Source organism: Canis lupus, chromosome 29 (genome assembly GCF_011100685.1).
Source record: "Canis lupus familiaris isolate Mischka breed German Shepherd chromosome 29, alternate assembly UU_Cfam_GSD_1.0, whole genome shotgun sequence".
Classification (NCBI taxonomy): domain Eukaryota; kingdom Metazoa; phylum Chordata; class Mammalia; order Carnivora; family Canidae; genus Canis; species Canis lupus.
The window spans coordinates 35,531,347-35,554,852 of record NC_049250.1 but is presented as its reverse complement, the minus strand read 5'-3'; the positions used below and the strand labels follow the sequence as shown (position 1 = coordinate 35,554,852).

General features: G+C 34.3%; 1 long non-coding RNA gene across 8 annotated transcripts in view; it reads left to right on the top strand.

Moving 5' to 3' along the window:
- LOC111093241 overlaps window positions 1-23,506 on the top strand; it is a 110,329-nt gene that overhangs the window by 25,965 nt on the left and 60,858 nt on the right. For 4 of the 8 annotated variants that reach the window (XR_005380907.1, XR_005380905.1, XR_005380903.1 and 1 more), the window contains 5 exons: window positions 6,090-6,180; window positions 6,874-6,959; window positions 8,238-8,338; window positions 10,293-10,649; window positions 22,572-22,704. This is a non-coding gene — a long non-coding RNA (uncharacterized LOC111093241). The remainder of the gene's footprint in view (window positions 1-6,089; window positions 6,181-6,873; window positions 6,960-8,237; window positions 8,339-10,292; window positions 10,650-22,571; window positions 22,705-23,506) is intronic. The other 4 variants (XR_005380909.1, XR_005380908.1, XR_005380904.1 and 1 more) reach the window with 3 other exon arrangements.

Sequence of the window (23,506 nt, the reverse complement as noted above, 5' to 3'; positions counted from 1 at the left end):
TGCAATCTTAGAAGCAAAGGTAACTTTCAAAACAGCTTTATTGTAAAATCACAGACCTTATCCTCTTAAGGCTGAAATGATGAAGGAATTGAGATTCTTGGCAAAATAATTTTAGATCAATGAGTGATATAGTTAATGAAATGAGAACGATGAGATTTTATAGCCAGAAAGGAATCATGACAGTGAGAGGAGCGGCCATGTTTATTTTTTATGCTGAGTGGTAAAATGAAACATTGAGAACTTACTATAGGGCTTTTGAACATTTTCCTGAGATCTATTTCTCTTTCCTTTCTTTTGCTCTTGACCTTTCACTCATGTTACTAAACCCACATTGAATGCGTCCAAACTTACTCTTCTCCCTAAAGAACATGTTATGTTGTCCCCATCACTTGACTGTCCTTTTGACTATCACAGCCATTTCCTTATATGGAAAAGAAATCAAGAGAAGAAAAGAACAAAGGAAATCTGCCATTATCAAACTAGAAAAATAGAGATAATTATAGAAAATCCCAATAAAGTGATACTTTATTGCTATTAGAAGCTCTGACAAATTTCCTGTTGCTTTATAAAAACACTTTCATTTAAGTGTTTGAAATGCACAATGTCATTCACTATGCAAATAAACCCATATAGTAATAAAAAAAATATATAGTAATAAGATCAAGAAACAAAATAAAATGCCAGGACCCAAAAGCCTCCTTCTAGAACTACCTCTATGATTTCTAATGGTATACATTAATTTTGTTTGTTTTTGAACCACGCTTATTTACGTCTGGTTTCTTTCAATCACTTAACATGATGCTTTTTGAGTTCATCTATATTAATAAGAATTACTGTAAACCATTCATCCCCATTTTTAGTAGATTGTCCAATGGTGTGAACATGAAAATGTATTTATCCTTTCAACCATTGATGTGGTTTTAGGTGTTTCCAGTATGAACTATGACAAATATTATCACCATGAACATTCTAGCCCATGTCTTTTGGTTACATATGTACACATATATGTTACGTTGGGTCACATGGCATGTACACGTTCTGCAGTAGTAAAAAGGGGTTTTCCAAAGCAGTTTTACTGATTTGTATTTGCATTGGAATCTGACAATTTCAGTTACTCCACATACTTGTACAACATATTTTTTAGTTTTTTAGTCTTTTAAAAACCTTAGCCATTATGAGAAAGGTGCAGTAAGATGTCATTCTGATTTTCATATTCATTTCCCTGATGACTGCCTTTACACATGTCTATTAGCCATTTGTGTATCTTCTTTTATGAAATATCTTTCAAGCTCTTTGTCTATTTTTTCTCCTGGGTTGTTACTCTAAGGTGTATAGGACAATGATTTGACTTAAATCATTATGAAATGATTACTACAGTAGGTTTAGTTAACATCTATCATCTCATATTGATACACACACATGCACACACACACACATTGTGTGTATGAATTGAGGTAGGGAGAGGGAGAGAATCTCATATTTAACTGATACCTGGCTTACTTGTTGCTTAAGAATGATCCTGGAGTCCTGGGATCAAGTCGCACATTGGGCTCCTTGCATAGAGCCTGATTCTCCCTCTGCCTGTGTCTCTGCCTGTGTCTCTGCCTCTCTTTCTGTGTCTCTCAGGAATAAATAAATAAAATCTTTAAAAAAAATCCTGATTTCAATTCATTTAGATGAATACCCAGAATTAGGGTTGTTGAATAATATTGTAGTTCTATTTTAAGATGTTTGAGGAGCCTTTGTATTGTTTTCCAAAATGGCAACACCAATTTATATTGTCATCAAGAGTGTATCAGGGTTTCCTTTTCTTCATCCTCGCCAGCATTTGTTTTCTTTTATTTTTTAATAATAGGTATCCTAACAAGTGTAAGGTGATATCTCATGAAGTTTTGATTCACATTTTACTGATAGTGATACTGAGAACCATGTAACTGTTGGCCATTTGTATGTCTTCCTTAGAGGAATATCTATTCAGCTCCTTTGCTCCTTTCAAAATTGGGTTATTAGATATTTTGCTATTGAGTTGCCTGTGTTCCTTACATATTTTGGATATTAATCTCTTATCGTTTTTTTTTAATATTTTTTTATTTTTTAAGATTTTATTTGAGAGTGTACTCACGAAAGAGAGTACAAGCAGTGGGGCGAGGGAGAGGGAACAGCAGACTCCTTGCTAAAAGCAAGGAGTCCAATGCAGGGCTGGGTCCCAGGACCCCAGGATCATGACTGAGCTGAGGGTAGACACTTAACTGACTGAGTCACCCAGGTGCCCCTAATTAGCTTTATATTATAATTTTCGTTTCAACTGTCAAACAGATTAGGACATTCAAGAAGAGAAGGAAAGTGTTATACTTAGTCATATTTGTTATTACTGTATTTTTCCTCCTTCTTGATGTTTCAAGTCTCCTATTATCATTTCCTTTCTGTTTAGAACTTTAATTCTTCTCTTAGGGTAGATTAGCTGGCAACATATTCTAGTTTCTTTCATTTGAGAAAGGAATGTGGTTTTCAAATACTTTTTCCCCCATTCTCTCAGTTGATTTTCCATTTTGTTGATGGTTTCCTTTGCTGGGCAGAAGCTGTTTAATTTGATGCATCCCTGTTTGTCTAGTTGGTTTCTGTTGCCTTTGCTTTTGATATCATACTCAAAAAATAAAAATCTTGCCAAGACCAGATCCAAGAGATATACAATTTCAGGTCGTAGCATTTAAGTTTTTAATCTATTTAGAGTTGATTTAGGTGTATGGTGTAAGATAGTGATCCGATTTTATTCTTTCACTTGTATCCAGTTTTCACAACACCATTTATTGATGAGACAATTCTTTTCTGTTTTGTATTTTTGGTGCACTTGTCAAAGATGGTCTGATTGGATATGTGTAGGTTTCTTTCTGGACTTTTTATTCCATTGGTCCATATGTTTATTTTTATGCCCATACCATACTGTTTTGATTACCATATGTTTGTAATATAATTTAAAGTCAGGGAATCTTATGTCTCTGGCTTAGTTCTTGCTTAAGAATATTGGTTTGGTTATCCAGGATCTTTTCAGGTTTATATGAATTTTAGGTTAGCTTTTCTTTTTTTTCTTTTTCTGCAAAATGCCTTTGAAATTTTGATAGGGATTACACTGATTTAGATTTAGATTTGCTTTAGATTGCTTTGGATAGTATGGCCATTTCAGCAACATTTATTCTTCTAATTCATAAACCTGAGAGATCTTTCCATTTATCTGTGTCTTTTTTAACCTCTTTCATCAATGTTTTATACTTTTCAGTGTATAGATTTATTTTACCTTCTTAAATGTATTCTTTTTTTTCTTTCCACTTAAATGTATTCTTAAGTATTTTATTCTTTTTGGTGTTAATGTAAATGAAATATTCATGTCTATTTCTTTTTAAAATAGTTTGTTAGTGTATAGAAGCACAAGGGCTCTTTACATGTTGATTTTATATCCAGCTACTTTACTGACTTCAGTGGCTAATTCTAACAGTTTTCTGGTGGTGTCTTTGGTTTTTTCTGTCTCCTTCCTTCCTGCCTGCCTTCTTTCCTTCCTTCCTTCCTTCCTTCCTTCCTTCCTTCCTTCCTTCCTTCTTTCCTTTCCTTTTTTTTTTTTATGTTTTCTTATATAAGACCATGCTATCCACAAACAGAGGCAATTTTATTTATTTATTTCCAGTCTGTATGCCTTTTATTTATTTTCTTGCCTAATTATTTGGCTAGGACTTCCATTACTATGTTGAATAAAAGTAATGAGAGTGGACATCCAGAAAAGCTCTGCTTTTCCCCTTTCTGCATAATGTTAATTGTGGGCTTGTCATATGTGGCTTTTATTGTGTTGAAGTTTATTCTATTTATTTATTTATGTATTTATGTATTTATTTTTGAGAGAAAGAAATTGTGAGTATGAGTTGAGGCAGGGAGAGGGAGAGAATCTCATACTGGCTTTGCACTGAGTGTGGAGCCCAATGGAGGGCTCAGTCTCATGACTCTGAGATTACTACCTGAGCCCAAACTAAGAGTAGGTTGCTTAACTGACTGAGTCACCCAGGTGCCCTGACATATATTCCTTCTATACCCAATTTCTTGAAAATGTTTATCATGAAAGAGTTTTGAATTTTGTCAAATACTTTCTTGGTATCTATTGAGATGGTCATATGATTTTCTCCTTCATTATGCTAATGTGTATCACATTTATTGATTTCAGTATGTTGAACCATTTTTGCACCCTAGCAATGAATCCCGCTTGATCATGGTATATCATTTTTAAAAAAAATGTTTCTTTATTCATGAGAGACACAGAAAGAGAGAGTCAGAGACATAGGTAAAGGAAGAAGCAGACTCCATGCAGGGAGCCCGATGTGGGACTCGATTCCCGAACTCTAGGGTCACACCCTGAGCCAAAGGCAGACACTCAACTGCTGAGCCACCCAGGCATTTCTGGTATATCATTTTTCTAATGTGCTGTTGAATAAGTATTTATGGAGGATATTTACATTTATATTGATCAGGCATATTGGTTTCTAGATTTCTTGTAGTATTCTACAAGATTCTGTCTGGCCTTATAAAAGAAGTTTGGAAGTATTCCCTCCTTTTCAATTTTTTGAAAGAGATTGAAAAGAGTTTTAATTAATTCTTTTTACATATTTGATAGAATTAACCAGTGAAGTCATCTGGACCTGGGTTTTAAATTTTTTTTTAATTATTTTATTTTATTTTTTTTTTGTTTTGGGAAAGTTTTTTGATTACTGCCTATCTTCTTATTAGAAATTGGTCTTTTCCAGTTTTCTATTTTTTTCATGATTCAGTCTTGGTAGGCTGTATGTTTCTAGGAGTCAATCCATTTCATTTAGTTTCTTTTCTAATCTATTGGCATATAATTGTTTATAGTAGTCTTATGATCCTATGTCTTTCTGTGGTATTAATTGTAAATTCTCCTCTTTCATTTTTTGTTTTCTCTATTTTTTTAAGGTAGCTAAAAGTTTGTTAATTTTCTTTATCTGTTCAAAAAACCAACTTTATTTCATTTACCTCTATTAATGATTTTATTTTAGTCTCTGATTTATTTGGCTTCAATTTTTATGATTTCCTTTTTCTAATTTTGTTTTTAGTTTTCTCATTGCTTTCTAGTTTCTAGATGTGTAAAGTTAGGTTGTTTGAGATCTTTTTTTTTTAATGTAATCTTTTATTGCTATAAACTTAGGACTTTCAAAACTGCTTTTTCTGTATCTCTTAAATTTTGGTATGTTGTATTCCATCTTTTTTTGTTTCAATATATTTTTTTTATTCTCCTCATGATTTTTTCCTTCACCCATTGGTTGTTTCAGTGTATTGTTGTTTAACTTCCACATACTTGTGAATTTTCCAATTTTCCTGTTGTTATTAATTGCTAGTTCATGCCATTGTAGACTGAAAAGATACTTGATATAGTTCAGTTTCTTAAATTTTTAAAGAGTTGTCTTATTATGATCTATCTTGGAGAATGTTCCATGTGCACTTGAGAAATATGTGTATTTTGCTGCTTTTGGATAGAAAGGTTTGTATGTCTGTTAGGTTCATTTGTAGTGTTGTTCAACTCCACTGTTTCCTTATTGATTTTCTGTCTGGATGATCTATCCATTGTTTAGAGTGGAATAGTAAAGTCTCCTACTGTACCTTTGTACTCCTAGGGTTTTTAATTTTAATTTATCCTTATATCCTATTCTTTTAATTAGAGTATTTTTTCCAATTACTTTTAATTTAGTTATCTATGTATTGGAACTATATTGTTACTTCACTAGTAATCTGCATTTAGCCCATCTTTTATGTTTTCTTTCTTTCTTTATTTTTTTTGCTTTATTTTAGATTCATCAGATTTTAAAAAAATACTCCATTTTTAAAAATTTCATTAATATACTATACATTCTATCACTATTATTATGTGGTAACTCTAGAAGTTATAACATTATCCTTGAGTTCTTATAATCTAATACAGAATGTAATTTTATAATTTTTCTGATAGTGCTAGAACTTTAGAAATTTTAAGCCATTTTTATCCTCTCCAGTCCCATGTGGCTACTTAAAACATTGTTGGCATCTCTTTCCCCCATTAGAGATTTCTGCCTAAGAAAGCCTGAAGTGTGGACAAGTACAAAAACCTTACACAGAAGATTGCCAAATACCCACAGAGAAAAGACACAGCTGGTAATCATCAGCTTATCTTGAAAAAGTTCCATTCTTTCTGGCATTTTAGTTCATCAAACAATCCTCCTTAGTTACAGAAATCCCTGAAACCTTTAAAACCAGAGTTTTGTAATTTATCCAGCTATTGCTAGTTGTGGCAGTGAGAGAGTTGACCTGCTGGGATCTACTGCATCATTCTTCTTCTCTTTCCTCTTTCTTTCTTTCTTTCTTTTTCTTTCTTTTCTTCCTTTCATTCTAAATTTCTTTTTTATGTTTTAACACCATAAAACAAGTCAGTATTCTATATCAATTTCTCTAATTTTGGTTTCCTATGATTTATATTCTATGTCAATGAGAATTTAGATGAAAATGAATAAAGGTTATAAAGTGGGATTAAATTACCAACACCTTTAATGTGGATATTATATAGAACAGTAGGTGCTTTAAAAGTCCCATTCTATATAACTACTTTTAAAGCAAGTCACTTTTGCTATTACTGAATAAATCTAGTCCAGGGGGTATGAGCATACAATGCATTTTATTCTGCACATCAGAAAATTGCATTGAGAAAAGAATTCAAGAGAGCTAAATCATAGAAGTGCTTCTTGACTCCAAAATTGTTGAACAGACTCCAGTAATCAGTGATGTGAACTATAGATTCTCAAATGAAGAGGACTGGAAAACTGATTTATTTTCTTTGTCATTCAATTTTAGAGATTTAAATGAGGAAGAATCATGGTCACATTTTCCTTTTTAGAGGCAACATTTTGGATTACTGTGGATAATTGTATTCTAGATAGGTGAGACATCCCTGAATGTGGCTATATGGGGGTGGGGGAATGTGGGATTATTAAACAATAAAGCTTTGGACACTATAAACAGCACAACATGCATAATAAAATGTGGATTTTGACATTCTTTCCTCTCTTGACACAACAGGGAATGTAATATTCTAGCCTATGAGACAGAGATTCATATTGCTTGTTTTCCTTGTTGCAAAAGTAAAAGCTAATTTAAAAGTAAAAGCAGAAAAAAATGGTGCTAGAGAAACAAAATAAAAGGAATGAAGACATTACACTTTCTCATTATAATTCCCTCTTCATATCTTTATTCTATTTTGATATCTAAAAGTCTGCAAGAAAAACACTTTGGCATGGAATTAAATCTGGGGTCCTAAACCTTCCCTAAAGAGTATGCATTTTTAATTTCTCTAAGATCTTGTTGATTCAAAGAAATCTGTGTGTGTCTGTATGAAGGTGAAAATATGTGTTAAAATTTTGTAGAGGCTGAGTTCTCCCTTGTGGAAAATTTGAGAAACTGTACTAGGCAAGGCATCTTTACTTGTAAGCAGATCTAGAAATTCTTTGAGGTGCTGCATTCTGGCACAGATAGAAGTACTTTATCATGTTCTTCTGAAACAGGCTCCTGAGATGTTCCAACTGAGAAGTACTGACAGCTCCAGCAGGAGGGCTTCCTTATATCCTACATACTTGCCAAAACTACAACTGCCAACACATTACTTTCCTCACAGTTAATTTTTGGACAATGATTTTTGACTCGGGGATATCAAAGACATGGAACAGGAGCATTAATTCTACTCACAGATCAAAACATTCATCTCTGACTACTGTGATACTCTAATATAGTGAAAATGATGATACTGTGGCTTACTTTTACCCAGTGGTTATCACGTATCAGGTGGCATAAGGTGCTTCTTGAATTCCATTTCCTTTTATCTTTATAACCAATACTATCTGATAGAATGGTAAGTTTAGGTTCAATCACAAGAGGTAGGAAACACAAGGTAACAATGAGTTAAACAATAGAAAAAAATTCCTCACTTAAATGTTCCACAATAGAAGGTTGTGATCATCATTAGTGTTATTCAGTGATGTTTCTGGTTCTTCTCCTTCCAGGTACTGGATAGGATTGTACTTCTCCAAACTCTTGATGTTAGACATGACCATATAACTTGTCTTAGCCAATTAATTATGAGTGGAAGCAATGTGTCATTTCTGGGAAAAAGCCTTTAAAATCTAATGAGCACTTCATTCATTTGTCTTTCTTTTGTTTTGAAGATGATATTCTAATGCCATGAAGTTTCCATCAGCTTTGGTCTCTGATTCAGGTCAAGATGAAGTAGAGCCTTTTATTCATCCAAGATGGAAAAGGATCATGAGTAAGAAATTATCCTTTCTATTTTAAGCCACTAGGCTTGTCCTTGATGACATAGACATCAGGGGCTGGAATGGTGCTCTATAGTGTCAGGGACCCAGGCTTCATGTGATTCCTTGCTTTAATAGATGTGACTTCTGTTCTCAAGAATACCTGTGATCCAACATGGGTACTCCAGGTCAGGTCATAATGTCTGAATTGCAGCCAATTAAAGTAGGAAAGGAATTAAGATGGATATTTTCTTTGTTTTTTAAGAATGTTTCTTGAAGATTATACTCATCTCTTCCACTTACATCTCATTGACTATAACTTACTGATATAGCTAGCCCTATGGGGAGAAGAGTCTGATAATTTTTTTGCCACATGACCATGCAATCAGCTAAAAATTAGGTATTACTTTATTTTTTTTTAATTATTTATTCATGAGAAACAGAGAGAGAGAGAGAGAGAGAGAGAGAGAGAGGCAGAGACACAGGCAGAGGGAGAAGCAGGCTCCATCCAGGGAGCCCGATGTGGGACTCGATCCTGGGTCTCCAGGATCACGCCCAGGGCTGAAGGTGGCGCTAAACTGCTGAGCCACCCGGGCTGCCCTAGGTATTACTTTAAACAAAGAGTTGGCAATGAGAGAAAAGAAGAGTTGACAATCATAGAAATGTATTTCCTATAATCATTTCCATTTTAAAACTGAGAAAACAGGGACCAAGAGAGGTTAATTAATTAAGATCATATAGCTAATTACTAGCCACTCCTGATTAAGAACATAGGTAATGTGACTCCAAAGCCTGTGTGTTGATAGGATATTATGCTACTTCATCTGTTAATCTGCAGAAAATACATTCTTTATCTTAATGGTAAAGAAAAGTTCCATGGGATTTAAATTGATTTGACTTTTCTAGTTTCTTCCCTTGCCTTCAAATTTGGAGAGAAGATGTAACTATAGCTGCTAGTCCTGATATTAACCAGGCCAGTTTTTGAAATTCACAGGATAAAAGCAGAAGTAGCTATGTCAGGTCAATATATCTTCCTCCTGGGTTACTCCGATTTTGAAATACCAGTTCTAGTAATGGATGGTTTTAATGACTAAGGATGAATATAAGCATTAAAACAGAATTTTGAGTCTTAGAGATCATATTTTAAATAACCATTTAAAATGTAAACTCTATTTCAGAAATAGATACATTTTTAAATAAAAATTCAAATTGACTAACAAGACCATTTAATACTTTTCTACCTATTTTAATAGAATGTGACTGATGCTCATAATTCTTTATAACTCTCTTCCAATATTTCTTATACTAATTCGATTTCTTCCCTACTTATAAGCTATATTTATCAGTGTTTTCCAGGTGTAGCAAAGAACTTTTTCTCACTGTTCAGCAAATTAATCAGGAAAAGTTTAGTGAAAGATTATATTAATCATATTAAGATACACTAAATGATTGTTTAATTGCCATTTAAATTATTCCGGCAATAATCCATTCCCTGGACCGAGAATTTTGTTGTTGGGTTTAAACCTTGAGTACATTTTATACATTTAAATATGAAATTATGAAAATCAGTGACACTATATAAATACAGCTCATTTCTTCCTGGAGATGTTGGCTCTATTATATTGCTGTACATAAAAATACATGTAGTAGGCTACAGAGAGAAGACAGTAAATATATGCAGAGAGAAAAAAATACTATTTTTTCTTAGCTTCTGAAAAGTGTCTGATGCTGTCTCAGTAATTATTTTTGCTAATGTGACAATATTTTGATTCTAAGAGTAATATAGAGGTTGGTAGAAATTTTGCACCAATGCAAATGTCTTGTCCTTGGTGACCCTTGGCAGAACACGAAGCTATTCATTAAATAGTCAGTGTCTGTACAGCGCAAGTTGATTTATGACATTAGAAGGTTCATGAACGCCACGGCTCAGCCAATTACAAAGTGGTTTTCTTTAATCTTCATTTACAGGAATTTCTCTACAGCTTGGGCTAATATTGATGGCATTGGGCCTGATGCAGCAACCATCACAGGGCCTTCAGTGATGGGAGTACGGAGTTGGCAGTCTAGAATTCCAGAGCAGATGTCAATGGGAAAGGCACTTAGGAAATGGCAATGCACTAAAAAGCTGTCACACTGAGATTTCCTCTGTGAGTGCAGTTCGGTGTTCACTCCGATGCTGAAAAATGTAAAGTATATGAAGAAACAAAGGCAGCATGCAACTTCTTTTAACGTTTGTTGCATAGTTCTGTCTGATAGATGCTCCCAGGAGTCATCGCACTGAGATACAGTGCTTCAACCAACATCCCTATCTTCCAATCTTTGGGTGTAAGCTAATTTACATCTTAATCTGCGTGAAGCATCAAATGTAATTTGATAAGAAATCTAGGACTTTATAATAAGTATGTAGATTCAAACATGATGTGAACCAATTCTTTAGTTGATAAACTAGAATAATAATTTACACCTGTATGGTATTTAATTGTACCAAAACTAGAGTATCCAAGGCTCTGTTTGACCTTTCTTTTTCTTAAGATGTATGATATTTTATTTATTTATTTTCATTGGTTTTAATCATCACAAAACTCTATATCAGAAGTAGGTTTACAGGACATAACATTCTTTCTGTTCTCCAATATTGAAACTATATCTCAGAGATTAGGTGGCAAAACTAAAATTCAAACTCAGAACTTCAAATTTGTGAATTTATGAGTTCATGTCCCCCAAAATGTATAATAATGCCCAAGAACATGCAAATGAAATTGTGAAAAAAGAAAACTGTTTGCATATTTTTACATTCCCTCTTTCCTACTCTGCAACCCTCTCCTTTCTTATACTGCTTTCACTTACTCTTTTCCTTCTTCTGATTCAAACTTTTATGTCCTACAACACTCAGATTCTGAGAAGCTAAATAAGAGTTTAAAAAATCTGAAAATTATCGTTTGTTTTTAACTTTGATTGGATTATATCACAACTTCCATAATCATTTGCATTTTAAGAGAGCATCCTGGACTGCAGACGACATGTTGTATTAAACTAGTATATGAATGATGAAAGAGAAAGTTGCATACCTTGTAATGAATAAATTCTCCAACAATTTGTTTCAGAATAGTGTTTACCAATATACTTCCATTAGTATCTCTTTTTTTAAGTAAATAATCTTTCCTTTCTACCCAATCTCTCACCAGTAGAGTTACCATAGTCACTGTATCCGCTTGGTCACCTTATTTTCTCTACTCAGTCTACTCCACTCTGGTTTTCGTCCCATCACACCACTGAGAGAGCTCTCGTCAAGGTCATGTCACTAAATCTGGTGGCCATTGATCTACCCTTTTATTAGTATTTAGCTCAGTTAACCAGTTCCTACTTGAAAGAATTTCTTCTTGTCTTAGTTTTTGTAATCTAGACCCTTTTTCCAGGCTCTTTGCTGATTTCTCTTCCTCTGTTCATCCTTTTTATGCTGTGGTCTCTTCCCTTTTCCCTATATCCAGTTTATTGGCCTAACTCTCATTAGCTTGACTAGTTGATTCATATTTCTTTCAATATCCTTTTATGTATTTACGACTCCAAAATCTGTATTTCCCTTCATGATCTTTCCTTGTACACCAGGTTTGTGTCCAGCTCCCTGCTGAGCTTTGCCACATGATTACCTTATTAGCATCTGATGATAAGCATAGGCAAATGAGATTCTTGATGCCTATTTCCCCCTTATGAATCTGCTAACTCCCTCTTTTTCTTATCCAAATAAATGCCCCCTTAATCTATCCATTAACCCAGGGGGAAAAATATAATATTTAACTTTGGTTCCTCTATTTAGCCTATTCCCCATATAAAGCAATCAATATATTCCATTGACTCTACCTCCAAAACGTATGCCAAATCTTTCTGCTTCTTTCACAGTAATTTTCATGTTCATCTAGGCAATGAGCATATTTTACGTAACTAAAACAGTAGTTCTCTTTAGTCCTCTTGCTTCCACCCTTAACCTTGTATCTTGCAATCTTTACACAATAGCCTGAATGACTCTTTAAGTCAGTAATTAGGTCATGTCACTCTCCTTAAATCTACGCTTATCATTATACTCAGAATTAAATTCTAACTCCTTATCAGGCTATAAAGCCATATATCACTTGCCCCCTACTATTGCTCTCACTTTCATATAATATAATTCTCCCCTTTTCCAAGACTAGGTAGTCACAGTGATCTTCTTTCTGTTCCATAAACATTAAAGATTAAGTTCTTTCTGAGATCTTTTCATTCTTAATCTGGGCTTCCCCAGATCTTTGGATGGGCTGACTCACTCTCAACATTTAGAACTCATCTCAAATAGCTCAGTGAGGCCTCCTCTGACCACCAATCTATAATGGCCACCAGTCACTTTCCATCACATCACCCTATTTTATTTTTCAGCATAACATTAATTCCATTCTGATATTTTTTGTGTTTTGTATCTAATTAAGTCACTAATCAATGTGTTTATCTTTTTAAATTGTATATCTCTAGCAGGGTGTATGCAGAATGAATTCTAGACTGCCAACTCCGTACTCCCATCACTGAAGGCCCTGTGATGGTTGCTGCATCAGGCCCAATGCCCTAGTAAGCAGGATATATACTTCTCTGTTCTTTGGGGCTTTACTAATATCTGATACAAAAGCAGTGATGCTCAAAAATATTTGTTGAAGAAGCAGTGATGCTCAAAAAATATTTGTTGAATAAGTAGAGTTAAAATTGTTTCTGATGTTTCTAATCCAGTTGGGGGTGGTGATTCATCTTAGGCTTTTCCTTCTTCCTCTCATTTTTCTTCTGAAGGGTAATAGAATCACTCTTTCTATCTCACTCAAAGAAAACTCTTTGAGTTCTCTTTCTCTCCGCCCACCCTTCAAGCTCTCTATAACCTGCAGCCCATTTGGGGGCTGCAGGGGGAAGCCTCCCAAGAATGAGGCCAACAAAAAGAAGGAAGTTGAGAAGTGGTTCCTGTTCACTTTGTTTGAACCACAGGCATAAATCTCATCTGAAATCAATCATGTTTCTAAACTTTTTAGTCATATGGACCTGTGTTGTTTCCTTTCTTGTTTAATTCAATTGGCATTTGCTGTTCTGTTGAAAGAAATGAGAATATTGCATCTTATAAATCATATCCATCTGAGAATAGATTGCCGTTTGAATTGGTGGCAATCTACTTGGAGCCCATTTTGTTAGACACATTAAATTGTATTGATCTAAATTATATTAAAATATATTTATGCTTATTTATGCTTGAGGTATAACACTTGAAAGAATTATATAAAGCATCTAATCTGCACACAAATAAAGTAATGCCCACAAACAACGAAACAATAAATAAAACATCCTTTTGGACTCCATTTCTCCTCTTTTCTTAAAGACATCCCTTTACCAATCACCCACTTTGTCTTATCATTTTCCCTTTCTTTACTTATTGACAGATAGTTGGATAGCTAACTGAATCATAGATTTTTAGGCAAGAAAGGACTATTGGGAGATAAAAATGTGATGCAAGGCAAAACGTCTGTCCAGATATCTGACTCAAAAACTCAGTAGGAAATAGACTTTGAAACTCATTTTTCATTTCAATTTTTACCTATTGAGCAGTAGATTTTATTAATTCCCTCCATCTTCTGCTACAAAATCCTATATTTTGTTTGTGGCGATTACTATTTTCCCAGACTAGTGACATTTGACACTCTTAATCACAACCTCTTTCTTGAAATATTATCTTCACTTAGTTTTGTAGAACACTAAGAAATTCTTCAATTCCCCCCCCTTTATCACTAACTATTTATTCTTAGTCATCAATCCTGCTTCCTCATCTCCCTTACCTCTAAGGGTAGGTAGGAATCATCCAACACTCAATCCTTGGGTCTATTTTCTTTGACATATTCACGTAATCCCTAGTATCTCACCCAATCTTACTGCTTTAAGTATTATCTATACACTAAGGATTACTATCTTTGTTTAGATTCTCCCAGAAGCAGACCACAAGATGAAAAATCAAGTGTAAGCAGCTGTTTGGAAGAAGATCTCAGGAAACTTTATAGGGGTGTGGGAAAGTGAGACAAGGAAGTGTAGGCACCAATGAATGGTACCTTTTGGGTGAGTTATCACTGTGGGAACCAGAGTTTAATTTCCACTGGGGATTCTGGGATCCAGTGCATAGCAGAAACTTCAGATTTATCTGTTTCCTGGGGCAGATTTATCCATTCCTTGCATTTTCCTGGACAGTTTAAACCTGTCACACGTATAGGCAATCCAATGTCCAGAGAAAGCCCCTAAGCTGAGTAGCAAGTACTCATAGTTGAAGGTTGAACAAATACAAGTACAAATGGTGGGTCCTGAGAGGATATGGACAGGATACGTCTGCCACAACTGCTCTATAATCAGGCTAGTTTTCTCCTATGAATTCAACTACCTGCCCAGGCTCTAGATATCTAATAGGTATCTCACACCAGCACAGCCAAAAATACCCTACTGGTTCCCATTTTTCAAAACCAGTTCCCCTAGAACTCCCCTTTTTCTGTAAGTTGCAATTTTACTCAAGTTGCCTGACCAGAGAATTGGAATCATCCTCAGCGTTACTTCCTTTATACTCCACATCCAGACTGTCAGCTCATGAAGGCTGTTACTCAACACTTTTGCTGGTACCATCATCTCTCACATAAATTACCGCAGTTGCCTCCTAAATGGTCTCCTCTTTCTCTCCTTGCTCTTGTACTTATTACAATCTTTTATCTATGGAGCAATCAAGGTGATATTTTAAATTTAAATCATACTATGCCAAAGGCTTCTAATCTCATCCAAATTAAAAGCCAAGGTCCACACTGGCTTTCTAGCATTTCCTTAAATATGTTAAGCTTGTCCTCAGGATTTTGCATTATTATTTATTCTTCTTGCATTACTTTACACCAGATGGCTGTATGACTGGTTTGGTCACTCACCCACTTCAGGTCTCCTCTCTGAGTCGATTTCATTTCATCAGATAGTCTTCCTTACATAAAGCCACACCCCATGCTCCATGTTTCTCCCCTTAAGTTTTACCATCATTTGACTTTACATATTATATAATGCAAAGTCTTAGGAGAGACTTTGTTTTATTCACTACTGTCTCCTAAGACCTAGAAAAGTTTTCGGTTCTGTTGAATTCTGAAGGAGAAAAAAAAATGGTTGGAGCAAAAGAAAATTATTTTCTAATATTATAAATAAATTTCTTGTCTTTTGCAGCTTTCCAAGATAATTTATTCTTGCCTCAAATTAGAATACATGATATATAATTTCTATCTATCATCTATTTATCTGTCATCATCATCTATCTATAAATATATATAAAAAATAAAAAGTAATTAATATGTAAAATTATGTCTTCTATGAATATCTCTATAGTTTAGAATCCTCATAGAGGAAAATCAAACAATGCAATCCTTTTTAAATTATTTGCATATAATAAACACACAATGCTACATTAATTTTAGGTATACAGCATGGTGATTCAGCTTCTCTACATTATGTTATGCTCACCACAATTGTAGCTACCATATGTCACCATTAAACACTTTTACAATCTCATTGACTGTTTTTCTTTTGCTGTGCCTTTTATTCCCATGTCTTCTTCATTCCATAACTAGAAGCCTGTATCTCTCATTCCCCTTTACCCAATTTGCCCATCGTCCAATGCCTTCCTCTAGGCAACCATCAGTTCTCTGTATTTATAAGTCTAATTCTTTTGTGTCTTTGTTTATTCATTTTTTTGTTTTTTAGATGTCACATATGAGTGAAATCATGTAGTATGTGTCTTTGTGTGACTTATTTTACTTAGCACAATACTCTCTAGATCCACCTATGTTATCACAAGTAGCAAGATATCATTATTATGGCAGCGTAATATTCCATTGTGTGTATACTACATCATCCTTATCCATTTAATTTTATACATATATACCACATCTTTTTTTTAAAGATTTTATTCATTTATTCATGAGACACACACACACACACACACACACACACACACACACAGAGGCAGAGACACAGACAGAGGGAGAAGCAGGCTCCCCTCAGGGAGCCGGATGTGAGACCGATCCCGGTACTCCGGGATCACAATGAGCCGAAGGCAGACACTCAATCACTGAGCCACCCAGGAGTCCCTATACCACATCTTTATCCATTCATCTATTGATGGACACTTAGGTTACATCTGTATCTTGGCTATTGTAAATAATGCTGCAGTAAGCATAGAGGTGTATATCTTTTTGAAGTAGTGTTCTCATTTTCTTTGGGTAAATAGTAGTGGACTTAATGGATCATGTATAGTATTTCTATTTTTAATTTGTTTAAGGACTCACCACACTGTTTTCCATAGTAGTAGCTGCACTAATATATGTCTCCACCAACAATGTAAAAGGGTCCCTTTTTCTCCACATCCTTGCCAACACTTGTTATTTCTTGCCTTTGTGATTTTTTTTAGCCATTCTGACAGGTGTAAACTGATATCTCATTGTGGTTTGGATTTGCAATTCCCTGTGGATTAGTGATGTTGAACATCTTTTTTGTGTGTCTGTTGGCCATCTGTGTGTCTTCTCTAGGAATATGTCTATTTAGGTCCTCTGCCTGTTTTTTAATTGAATTGTTGCCATTTTTTTTTTTTTTTGTGCTGAGCTTTATTAGTTCTTTATGTGTTTTGAATATTAACCTCTTACTGGATACATCATTTGAAAATACCTTCTCCCATTCAGTAGGTTTTCTTTTTCTTTTGTTGATAGTCCCTTTCATTGTGTAGAGACTTTTTATTTTAGTGTAGTCCCAATAGTTTATCTTTGCTTTGTTTTCCTTCCCTTTAGAGACATATCTAGAAAAATGTTGCTATGCCTGATTTCAAAAAAATTACTGCCTATGTTTTCTTCTAGGATTCTTATGGTTTCAGGTCTCACATTAAGGTCTTTGATGCAGTTTGAGTTTATTTTTGTGTATAGTGTTAAAAAGTGGTTTAGTTCTTTTGCATGTAGCTGTCCGGCTTTTCCAGTATCATTTATTAAAGAAACTATCTTTTTCCCATTGTATATCCTTTGTCCTTTGTGGTAGGTTAATTGACCATATAAATGTGAGCTTATTTCTGGCCTCTCTATTCTGTTCTGTTGATCAATGTGCTTCTTTTGTGCTAGCACCATACTGTTTCAGTTAGTACAGATTTGTAATATATCCCGAAACCTGGAATTGTGATCCTTCTCTAGCATTGTTCTTTCTCAAGATTGCTTTATCTATTTGGGGTTCTTTGTGGTTCCATAAAAATTTTAGAATTATTTAGTTCTGTGAACAATGCTGTTGGTATTTTGATGGAGATTGCATTGAATCTGTAGATTTCTTTGGGTAGTTTGGAGATTTTAACAATATTAATTTTCCCAATCGATGAGCATGGAATATATTTCTACTTGTTTGTGTCATCATTAATAATTTTTCATCAGTGTTTTATAGTTTTCAGAGTATAGGCCTTTCACTTATTTGGTTAAGTTTATTCCTAAGTATTTTATTGTTTTTGGTGCAATTATAAATGGAATTGTTTTCTTAATTTCTTTTTTTGCTCTTTTGTTATTAGCATATAGAAATGATACTGATTTCTGGGTATTCATTTTATATCCTGCAAATTTACAGAATTCATATATTATTTCTCATATTTTTTGGTGATCTTTGGTTTCCTATATATAGTATCATGTCATCTGCAAGTAGTGACCATTTAACTTCTCTATTACCAATACAAATGCCTCTTATTTCTTTTTCTTATTTGATTGCTATAGCTAGGGCTTCTAGTACTATGTTGAATAAAAGTGGTGAGAGTGGACTTCATTTGTCTTGTTACTGATCTGAGAGGAAAAACCATCCATTTTTTACCCTTGACTACCATGTTAGTTAGTTGTAGGTTTTTCATAGATGACCTTTATCATATTGAGGTATGTTCCCTCTAAAACCACATTGTTAAGAGTTTTTATCACGAATCGATTTTTAATTATGTAAAATGCTTTTTCTGCATCTATTGAGATGATCATATGATTTTTAATTCTTCATTTTGTTGATGGTATATGATATTGATTGATTTATGAATATTGAACCATATGTGTATCTTCAGAATAAATTTCACTTGGTCATAGGAATAATTATTTTGATGTATTCAGTTTGCTAATATTTTATTGAAAAATTTTGCATCTATGTTCATCAGGATATTGGCCTGTAGTTTTCTTTTTTGTGTGTGATGTCTTTGTCTGGTTTTGGTATTAGGGCAATTTCAAATGTATTGGGGAGCTTTCCTTCCTTTCCCACTATCCCTCTTCTATTTTTTGGAGTAGTTTGAGGAGAATAGATATTAATTCTTTAAGGTTTGGTAAAATTCACCTGTGAATCTGTCTGGTCCTAGACTTTATTTTTTGGTAGTTTTTGGTTACTGATTCTATTTTGTTACTAGTAATTGGTCTCTTCAGATTCTCTGTTTCTTTCTGATTCAGTTTTAGAATACTGTATATTTCTAGGAATTTTGTCCATTTCTTCTGAGTTGTCCAATTTTTTGACATCTTTTCATAGTATTTCTCTTATAATTCTTTGTATTTTTATGGTGTTAGTTGTTACTTCTCTTTTGTTTCTAATTTTCTTTACTGAGATTCTTTTTTTTTCTAGATGAATCTAGCTAAAAATTTATCAATTTTGTTTATCTTTTCGAAGAACCAGTTTTTGGTTGCATTTTTTTTTTTTCTGTTCTTTTGTTGTGGTGGTGGTGGTGGCAATCTCTATGTCATTTCTTTCCCCTCAGGTATTTATTATTTCTTTCTTTCTACTCACCTTGGGATTTGTTTATACTTCTTTTTCTAGTTCCTTTAGATGCAAGGTTAGATTGTTTATTTGAGCTTTCTCTTGTTTTTTTTTTTTTTTTTTTTAAAGCCTGTATCACTATATATTTCCCTCTTAGAATTGCTTTTGGCGTGGTGCAAATATTTTAGACCACTTTTGTTTTCATCCTATTTGTTTCTATGTATTAGTGCAACATGTTTTAAAATTAGTTTGGCTTTTTCTTTTTATGTTATAATTTATAAGTAAGGAAAGACTCTTTCAAAAGAAAAGAATAGTAAAACATTTAATTTTGCTTAAAATATTACTATGTGCTAGAAACGTAGAATATATTTTACTAAGGATTATTCAATCTTTAGTTTCTGTTTGAAAACAATAGTAAACTTACTGGAAGAAGAGTGTATGTTGTGCAGTTACTTTTCATGAAAATATAATAGGTGATATATAGTAATTTCACATGACGCCGGAATAAAATAATATGAAACCAGAGAGGACACTTAATGAAAATTCAGTTATCATGGTACACCCAGACAATGAAATATTATTTAACACTAAATAAAAAATGAGCTATCAAGCCATTGGAGAGACATGGAGGAAATATAAATGCATAGGCCTAAGAGCAAATCATGAAAGGCTACATACTGTATGATTCCAATTATATGACTTTCTCAAAAGGCAAAAGTCAACACTATGAAGATAATAATAAAAAAAAAAAATCAGGAAGGCAGCCCCGGTGGCGCAGCAGTTTAGCACCGCCTGCAGCCCAGGGCCTGATCCTGGGGTCCCGGGATCGAGTGCCGCATGGGGCTCCTTGCATGGAGCCTGCTTCTCCCTCTGCCTGTGTCTCTGCCCCCCCTCCCCTCTCTGAATGCATGAATAAATAAATCTTAAAAAAAAAAATCAGCAGATGACAGAAGTGGGAGGACAGAGAGGTAGAGCACAAGGAATTTTTAGGTCAATTAAAATGCTCTGTATATATACAACTTAAAATGATGGATAGATGTAATGATGCATTTATTTAGACCCACAATGTACACCACCAAGGGTGAGCCCTAAGGTAAACTAGAGGGTGATTATGATGTGCCAATGTAAGTTTAAACTTGGTAAAAAATGTATCACTCTGGTGAGAATTATTGATAATAGATGCTGTTATGCATATTTAGGGGTAGGAGATGCGTGGAAATCCTCTGTACCTCCCTCTCAATTTTTTTGTAAATCAAAAAATAAAAAAACCTCTAAAATAAAAAAAAACTTAAAATATTAAGTGATCAGAATTATTATTATTCCTAATTTCATTATATTCTCTCTTTATATTTTATTATTATTATTACTATTATTATTATTTTTAAGATTTTATTTATTTATTCATGAGAAACAGAGAGGAGAGAAAGGTAGAGACACAGGCAGAGGGAGAAGCAGGCTCCATGCTGGGAACCTGACATGGGACTCTGTGTCTCCAGGATCATGCCCTGAGCTGAAGCTGGTGCTAAACTGCTGAGCCACCTGGGCTGCCCATTTCTCTTTACATTTTAGATTAATGATTCTTGGCAAAAGAGTGAACTCTAGAAAAATTTCTCAGATATTTGACAGAGATCAGATTTATATTTTTTGTCAAAAAATTTTTTATGACAATTAATTACTGATTTTGTTGACATGAAGACCAGTGTAAGAATGACTTGTTTTGCCATTTATTGAGGGGGAAAAATTGATGATTACAGTACTTTGTGTTAAGTGCTACAGAGGATATTGAGGGCCAAGGAGGGAAATATATATTCTATTATTATGCTGGGAAAAGTTTACCAGAAGAGTTGACAATGGGATGAGTATTGGAAGACAAATAGCACTTTGCAATATGAAGCAGGGGCTAGGGTTAGAATTTCAAGAAGAGACAAAAGCTTGTGTGAAGATGCCAATGCCTTAACCTGCAATGCCCATTCAGGAGATTGCATTTGTTTTAGTTAAGTTGTAGTCAAGAGTAAATAGCAGGAGCAGCTAAAAATATACTGCTATGATCACAAAGGGCTTCTATATATAGCTAGGTGTTTGAGTTTTATTCTAACATTTATGTATTTATGAAAGAGAGTGATAAATGAACATTTTAGAAATATCCTTAGTATGAACTGTTTAGAGAATAGATTGGAGAAGTGGGCATACTGGAAGAAAGTAGATGACAATCTTATGATTCAAGGAGATACTAATGAAGCTTGGTGCTAAGTCATGGCTAGTAAAATGTTGAAGTAGATAACATATTTTATTTTTTTATTTTTTATTTTTTGATAACATATTTTAGAATGATAGAATGTTCAGGGTTTATAATAATCATATGTAGGGAATCAGCAATAATGATGCATCTAGAATAAACTTTATCTTTCTAACTTGGATAATTTTTTGAATAATATTGCTATCTATTTGAGTGAAGAGGAATCTTCGGGGAGTGGGAAAGTAGAATGGGGTCATAAGATAATATGTTGAAATGTGGAACTATTTAATTGAATGTTATAAGAGACATTTAAGTTAAAATGTTCAGTAAGCAATGAGTTGTATATTTTGGGAGCTCACAGGAAATGAGGCTGATGAACAAATTTTTTTTAAGGATTTTATTTATTCATGAGAGACAGAGAGAAAGAGAGAGGACGAGACATAGGCAGGAAAGAGAAGCAGGGAGATGCAGGGAGCCGGATGCGGAATTTGATCCCAGGACTCCAGGGTCATGCCCTGGGCCAAAGGCAGATGCTTAACCGCTGAGTCACCCAGGCATCCCCCCACCCCCCACACTTTTTTTAAAGGTTTTATTTATATATTCATGAGAGACACAGAGAGTGATGGATAGATGTTGACTTATGTATCCCCAGAAAGTTACTGTCTGCTGTAGTCTTGGGCTTGGAAAAGTTTACTGTGGTGAGTCAGAGCATGTGGTACTAACATTTAATTATGATTACAGGAAGATTAGTTTATAAAGGAGATGGATAATTAGCTGAAGCCAGGCAAATGGAATACTGCTGGGAGAGAAGGGAAAATATTAAAAGTGTATGTGTATAAATATGTTTAAGGTTTGTTTTTTTTTTGACCTATGATCTGCTTTGCTTGATGCTTTTTAGAATGTCAATAAGATTTTAAAGATTTAATAACATTGATGGTAATGGACCACATAAAAGTATTGTCTTGGAATTGATTTTTTTTTTGAAACATTTGGGATGCTTGATAATCTGATGGTAGATATGAAGTTTCTATATATGGGAACTGTACATACTGACTGAATTTGTCAAAGTTCTTGGCTCACTGATTTGGAGATTAAATTATTTTCCATTCTTACCCCTGAAAAGAGTTCATATCGTTACAGGACAGGCAGTAGTAGTTACAGTCTTGCTCAAGGGCTATGTTAACTCTTCTGTTTTCTGACATATTTTCCAGATTTCCCAGGATATTATTTTGGGATCAGATGAAAAGAAGTGACAGGTGTATAGGAGTATCTGAGCCCCAGCAAAGTGAGATAAATTCTATTAAAACTGTTCATGGACCTGACACATCAATGAAACTTTTGGAGGTAGAGTGATCTGAAGCATGCTGAAACTTTTTTTCTAGTATAAAGTATAAATGATTGCATCTCACACCTTCGACTGCTAAGAAGGAAGGGTAATGACTAGTAGGTCCTTTTGGGTTTGAGGGATAATATAATATCGTACTTGGGAATATTGCCCTAATGCATTTACTGAGTAACAAGAAAGGGTATCATCTTTAAGTGAGACTAAAAGAAGAAAAGACTCTGAAGTATGTCCAGACTGTGGTGCCAATATCCCTGGCATTTGCACCATATTCCTTGGCAGATCTTCTAACGTTATTAGAAGTAATTCTGGTGGGAAAAGAGGTCATGTGAATTTTATATCACACTCCACTTGGAGTATGATAGCATAGACCCTAAACTTCCAGAGCAGGGCCATGCCACATACAGAAAAGTGAACTCAACACCATTCAAAGGAAAAGTTCCTGACATTCTCCTAGGCCTTGGTAGATATGACACAGGTGACCATGGGATACCATATGACAATGCTAATAGGACTGTCTCTTATGAGTTCTATCATCTCACTCTAATCAGTTCATAAGTTTAGGTGTGTGTGTGTGTGTGTGTGTGTGTGTCTGTCTGTCTGTCTGTGTGTGTGGTGATGGTGGTGGGAAGATGGTGTATAGCAGCAAAAAATTCACAAAAGAGAAGTCATTCATCTGGGATTGGGCATTAAGAAAGCCAGAGACACCTCAGTTGCATGAATAAGTGGCTCAATCACCTGTCATTGACCATTGTTTGATGTACCACTCTCTCAGTTCACACTGGGTTCTTTTTTTTTTTTTTT